At 31.8% G+C, this 6638-nt stretch overlaps 1 long non-coding RNA gene across 2 annotated transcripts; it reads left to right on the top strand.

Moving 5' to 3' along the window:
- Nucleotides 1–2810: 2810 nt before the first annotated feature.
- On the top strand, nt 2811–4588 carry LOC141719248 (uncharacterized). Of its 2 annotated transcripts, XR_012574053.1 has the most exons (4): nt 2811–3279; nt 3460–3506; nt 4124–4246; nt 4385–4588. It is a non-coding gene; the product is annotated as an uncharacterized LOC141719248 (long non-coding RNA). The 2 variants fall into 2 exon arrangements; XR_012574054.1 differs by lacking the exon at nt 3460–3506.
- Nucleotides 4589–6638: the final 2050 nt, after the last annotated feature.

Here is a 6638-nt window from a genome sequence, read left to right as displayed (position 1 = left end):
TTGAAATTCATTTTGCATGTCAGGATTAGAAAATTTTTGTAAAAGTACCCCTCCCAATAACGAGACTCGTTCCCGATTTACAGGATTAATTTTTTAAAATGATTTTTCGACGATCCAACCGTACGACTGTTAAGATATATCAATTTTAGTTATAAGAATAAATTATTAAAAAATTTGAAATTCATTTTGCATGCCAGGATTAGAAAAATTTGGTAAAAGTACCCCTCCCGATAACGAGACTCGTTCCCGATTTACAGGATTAATTTTTTAAAATGATTTTTCGACGATCGAACCGTACGGAATTTAGGATATATTGATTTAAGTCATAAGAAAAAATTATTAAAAAATTTGAAATTCATTTTGCATGCCATGATTAGAAAAATCTGGTAAAAGTACCCCTCCCGACAACGAGACTCGTTCCCGATTTACAGGATTAATTTTTTAAAATAATTTTTCGACGATCCAACCTTACAGATGTTAGGATATATCGATTTTAGTCATAAGAAAAAATTATTAAAAAATTTGAAATTAATTTTGCATGTCAGGATTTGAAAAATCTGGTAAATGTACCCCTCCCGACAACGAGACTCGTTCCCGATTTACAGGATTAATTTTTTAAAATGATTTTTCGACGATCCAACCGTACGGATGTTAGGATATATCGATTTTAGTCATAAGAAAAAATTATTAAAAAATTTGAAATTCATTTTGCATGTCAGGATTAGAAAAATCTGGTAAAAGTACCCCTCCCGACAACGAGACTCGTTCCCGATTTACAGGATTAATTTTTTAAAATGATTTTTCGATGATCCAACCGTACGGATGTTAGGATATATCGATTTTAGTCATAAGAAAAAATTATTAAAAAATTTAAAATTCATTTTGCATGTCAGGATTAGAAAAATCTGGTAAAAGTACCCCTCCCGACAACGAGACTCGTTCCCGATTTACAGGATTAATTTTTTAAAATGATTTTTCGACGATCCAACCGTACAGATGTTAAGATATATCGATTTTAGTCATAAGAACAAATTATTAAAAAATTTGAAATTCATTTTGCATGCCAGGATTAGAAAAATTTGGTAAAAGTACCCCTCCCGACAACGAGACTCGTTCCCGATTTACAGGATTAATTTTTTAAAATGATTTTTCGACGATCCAACCGTACGGATGTTAAGATATATCGATTTTAGTCATAAGAAAAAATTATTAAAAAATTTGAAATTCATTTTGCATGCCAGGATTAGAAAATTTTGGTAAAAGTACCCCTCCCGACAACGAGACTCGTTCCCGATTTACAGGATTAATTTTTTAAAATGATTTTTCGACGATCCAACCGTACGGATGTTAAGAAATACTCATTTTAGTCACATGAAAAAAGTATTAAAAAATTTGAAATTCATCTCGAATGTCAGGATTAGAAAAATCTGGTAAAAGTACCCCTCCCGACAACGAGACTCGTTCCCGATTTACAGGATTAATTTTTTAAAAGGATTTTTCGACGATCCAACCGTACGGATGTTAGGATTTATCGATTTTAGTCATAAGAAAAAATTATTAAAAAATTTGAAATTCATTTGCATGCCACGATTAGAAAAATCTGGTAAAAGTACCCCTCCCGACAACGAGACTCGTTCCCGATTTATAGGATTAATTTTTTAAAATGATTTTTCGACGATCCAACCGTACGGATGTTAAGATATATAGATTTTAGTCATAAGAACAAATTATTAAAAAATTTGAAATTCATTTTGCATGCCATGATTAGAAATATCTGGTAAAAGTACCCCTTCCGACAACGAGACTCGTTCCCGATTTACAGGATTAATTTTTTAAAATGATTTTTCTCAGACGTTGTCGTATAAACTATGTACAACAGGCTTTTTAAAAATACCGTTGTGTGATTCAACAACGGTTTTTTTCTTGGAAACTGTTATTGACATTGTTTTTAAATAACCTTTTTTGGTTATAAACCGTTGTATGAATTTGGCACTATTTATTTGGTTGATATTACATCCCACAATTGTTTTATATTAAAAACTGTTGTATGACTTTTGTTAAGACAACACATTTTAAATTTCAGACAATTATTTTTAATGCCATATATTTTATTGACTTTGTTAATATATATTCCTTAAACTGTTGATGTTAATATATATTGATTTTATTCACTTAAAAAATATTTTAAAATTTTCAAATATATCTTGCTTGAAATTATAACGAAAATGTAGTGAAAGTGGTAGTTCCTAAAATGGATTTCGTTCCTGCTTAACAAAATAATTTTTTGAAATGATTTTTTTCTAATATCCAACCATATGGATATTAATATATATTTGTTTAAGTGAATTATAAATTAATGAAAATGTTAGATTGAATTTTATTACATTAATATGTAATCTAAAATTTTATGTAATAATTTATAAATTCAAAAAAATATCTTGCATAATTTTACAAGAAGATTCTAGTTGAAGTACTACTTTCTCAAACTAGACACGTTCCTCATTAACAAAATGATTATTTAAATAAATTTTTCGACGATCCAACCATACGGATGTTAAGATATATTAATTTTTATTATCTTCTTATAAAATAAAGTAAAATTATAAAAATTATAAAATAATACATATAAATAAAAAAATATCTATTTACCCCTATTTCACCTTAAACCCCACTTTTTCATTTTCCCCTTGTTTAAATTTTCATTTCCCCCTTCACCCAAATTTCACTTTTTAGGCCATTTTTTCATTCCATCTCCTCTATTTTTAGTTTGCCCCCAAGTGAAAATTTTATTTCCCCCTTATATCTCCCCCCATTTTGTTAACCCCGTTTATATCTCCTTCTCATCGGTCTCTGCTCTCACCCCTCTATTTTCCCTGTTCTCTCTCTCCCAACTCTCCCTTCTCATCACTGACTCTCTCTCTCCATCTCCCCATTCTTTCTGTCCCAACTCCCCCTTCTCATGGATCTCTCTCTCTCTCTCTCTATCTCCCCATCTTTTGTTCACTCATTTCCCCTTTACATGGTAGTCCATCTCCCTCTCTAAGCTGTAACTCCCTTTCTCTCATGTTCTCTCTCTTTGAACTTCCTATGCGGCCTCTCTTTCCATCACACCATCTGTGTAATTAAAACCTAATTTTTAACACCTCAATTTAATCTAACCTCTCACCTCTCTAAATCCAAACCCAAACCCCAATTCAAATCTTAGAAACTAACCCCTAACTCGAGTTATTCAAAAGCTCGATTTCAAACGCAAACCCTAGTTCGATTTTTGGGTTAAAGGTATACACTTGTCTTATTTCTTTTTTAAATGATTTTATTTTCATTGCCTTGGGTTTTATATTCTTTTCATATATTATTAAAGGAGCTCATATGTTCAATTAATGTATTAGTATTAAAAACCTACTAATTTGTTATGTCATGTAATTTTATACTGCAATTTTTATTTCATCCATTTTGCAGGTGGTCCTATGATATTAATTAATTTTTGATTGCTCACTCTTATCAGTGTATGTATGTTTTCTTAGCTGCTGGATAAATTTTAGTTATATGATTGCTCAATTCACATATTTTGTTTCAATAGATTCTTGATTTTTGGATGCTTTTAATATATGATTTGTTCTTATCTTGATTTTATTGCTTTTAATTAATATTTTTTGCTTCAGATTAAATAAATTTTCATGCTGTCAATGATTGATTTAAGAAATTATTGGTTTTGCAAGTACTATGATTCAAGAATGCATGTATCTTAACTTTGTTCTATTTTTATCAAACTATTGGTTGTTTGTAGTACCTGGTAAACAAGTTTGAATGGGATGCCGAGAGATTATATAAACTTTGTTGATATGTTTAACCAAGCCCATGTATAGATTGTTGCTAGAGGAGGAAAGAAGTTATCTAGAGTTGCAACTGTTGTAGGGGTATTGTCTCAATAGAAAGGATGATACTTGTTGGAAGCCAACATCCACACCAGGAGCATAGAAGACAAGATGTGAGTGATGGGTTAGAAGGTGTGGTCGAATCTTGTGATTTGGTGGAGGTCTTTATTAATTGTCTTGTGTGAATACAAAATAAAATAGAAGCTTACACAACTCTCGTGTATCAACAACATATACTTTTTTTGCAGGTTGAACTTGACTAACCAAAGATTGCCAAGTTGGTATCGTTGAAGAGTGTATTGAAGATTCTTGTGTGAACTGTACAAAGATAACTGCTAGAAGAAAATGGAGTTTGTAAAAGTGATCATTAGGTTTGAACTTTTTGTTTTAAATTAAACCTGAAGTATTTTATTATTTGCATAAATTGATACATGGAATTGAATTTATGAAGAGAGGAAGTTTTAGTCACGAGGAGCTTAATGTTTTTGTTTCTCTATTGGAATTTGCAGGACAAAACAAGACCCGAGAGCAAAGACCACGAGAATGTCTTGGACAACTGCCGACCACAGGAAAATCAATTATTAATCTTCAAGCCATGGGAATCAAAATTTATGGATGATATGAACCTATTACAGGGGATTCAAAAGCTAAAAATTCATTGGAAAATATAGTTGGATATAGTTGAGCAAAAAAGGTATTTATAGTTGGCATATTAGTGCGTATATTAGAGAAAGCGTCATGTGTGTTTGCACATGTAAATGTCACCTGAATTTCTAAAGATAGTTAACTCAGATTTTTCATTTTTATATGATTTAACAAGCAATATAGAGTCCCGAAGTACATGTACTCGAATGGTCTTATTTTTCTTAAGATAGGACTTGGTTATACTTAGTTGGTTTTTAGTTGAAATGGTGTAATGGATGGTTGGTTGATTGCTGGAGTAATGGAGGGTTGGTTGTTTGCTAGTGTAATGGTGATGACTTGGTTGTAATCTCAATGGTTTTTCTTTGGATTTTAAATTTGATGGCATATTAATTTTACAATGTTGCTTTATTTGCTTTGCATTTGGAAACCATTGTCTGAGGGGATTTTAACCCATAAGTTATCCAGTTAAAACATTGTTATAGTTTGTTTCACACAATAATTTCAAAAACTAAAAGCTTGTTATATTGACTTTCGCACAATACCAAACTGAATAAAAAACCCTTCTCTATAAAACTAATTATGTTCAGACAACACCATTTGTTATAAAAAGAATCATGTCTTAAACACTAACTCAACACATTGTAAACTAAAAGACAAGTGTGAAACTAAATCACACAACACAAGAAACAGGACAAATCTTGTATGAGAAGAGTTCCTACAACACAAAACAAAATGCAAGTGTTGTCTGTAGAATTTTACTACAAGAGCTATTTAATTCATTTGTGTTGTATGTTGATCTGTAGAACAACCATTTGAGGACAATAAGAGTTGTATTACTTGTTTTGTTCTTATATTATTATGGACACACTACACAACCGTTTCCAGAACACTTGACTAATACAGATGTTTACAATATAAGTTACAAGAATGTGTTGTCTATTCTGGATGTAACACAACAGGTTTACTACTCTGGTCGTTGTCTGTGCTCATTCACACAACAGTTTTTTCCCGTTGTCTGATCCATGTAAGAGACGGCGGCTCAATAGTCAACGGTTTTTCAGGGTATCAGATAACGGGCAAAAACCGTTATGTGAGCCGGTTTTCCTTGTAGTGGGGGTGAATGTGTTTTTCTGATTTTAGGCTTTTCTTGAAAGATAATGGTTGAACAAAGTAAATTAAATCTTGTATAGAAAAGTGTTCATGCAGAAATTAAACTTGCACAAAATAAAGAACATAGATCTTCAAAACTCACTTAATTTCTGTATTAAAAATTAAGATGTTTTGCTACAAAATGTCTAAGCTCTTCGAAGTTAAAGAGCTCAGCTTCTTCTCGAGAGTGTTACAAGAATTTTTATCTAAATTGTTACTTCTAACTAGAGGACCAGTGTTAACTTTATAGCTCAGTTAACTGCTGGTTTACACAGTGGATAATAAACATGCTATTAGTTTTTCTAAACTGTCACTTGTCATTTCTATTTATAGAAAATCAAATCTTCCATTTATAGCTTAGCATATCTTTAGCATCCCGTGTTTACCTTAATCTTCCTCTATCAGTTAATCTTTGCCATTGATCTTGCGCACACTTCAAGCTGCTTTTTGTAGACTTTTCAATCCAGCTGTTGGATTGTTTATTGATTGTTTATCTTGGATATTAAACTGATCTACAATTCTGTACTTTGAGACTGTACTTCGAGATCTCCAATTTGAATCATTTGAATACTTGATATCTCGATAAGTACAAAGGCTTATCGAGATGTCTAGTACTCCATAATGAGTTTGGCTTATAGAGGTCTTCAGCTCATCGATATCTCTAGTCTTCATAACTTCACTGGACTTGTAAATATCTCTGAGTTCTCGAATGGATATAGACTTGTCGATAACTCTGAGTTCTCTAGTGGAAGAATGACTTGTCGATATCTTTTTGAGTTCTCGAGTAGCTTTCCTGACTTCTCTACTCCCGGTGGATATTGCTTATCCGTTGAGTAGATATATAGCTCATCCATCGAGTAGATATATAGCTTATCCGTCAAGTAGATACTGCTCATCCGTCGAGTAGATGTTGTTCATCTATCGAGTAGATATATAGCTCATCCGTCGAGTAGATATTACTTATCCATC

This window comes from Apium graveolens, chromosome 1 (genome assembly GCF_009905375.1).
Source record: "Apium graveolens cultivar Ventura chromosome 1, ASM990537v1, whole genome shotgun sequence".
Classification (NCBI taxonomy): domain Eukaryota; kingdom Viridiplantae; phylum Streptophyta; class Magnoliopsida; order Apiales; family Apiaceae; genus Apium; species Apium graveolens.
Note: the sequence above shows the minus strand (reverse complement) of the source record. Positions and strands in the feature narration are given on the sequence as shown.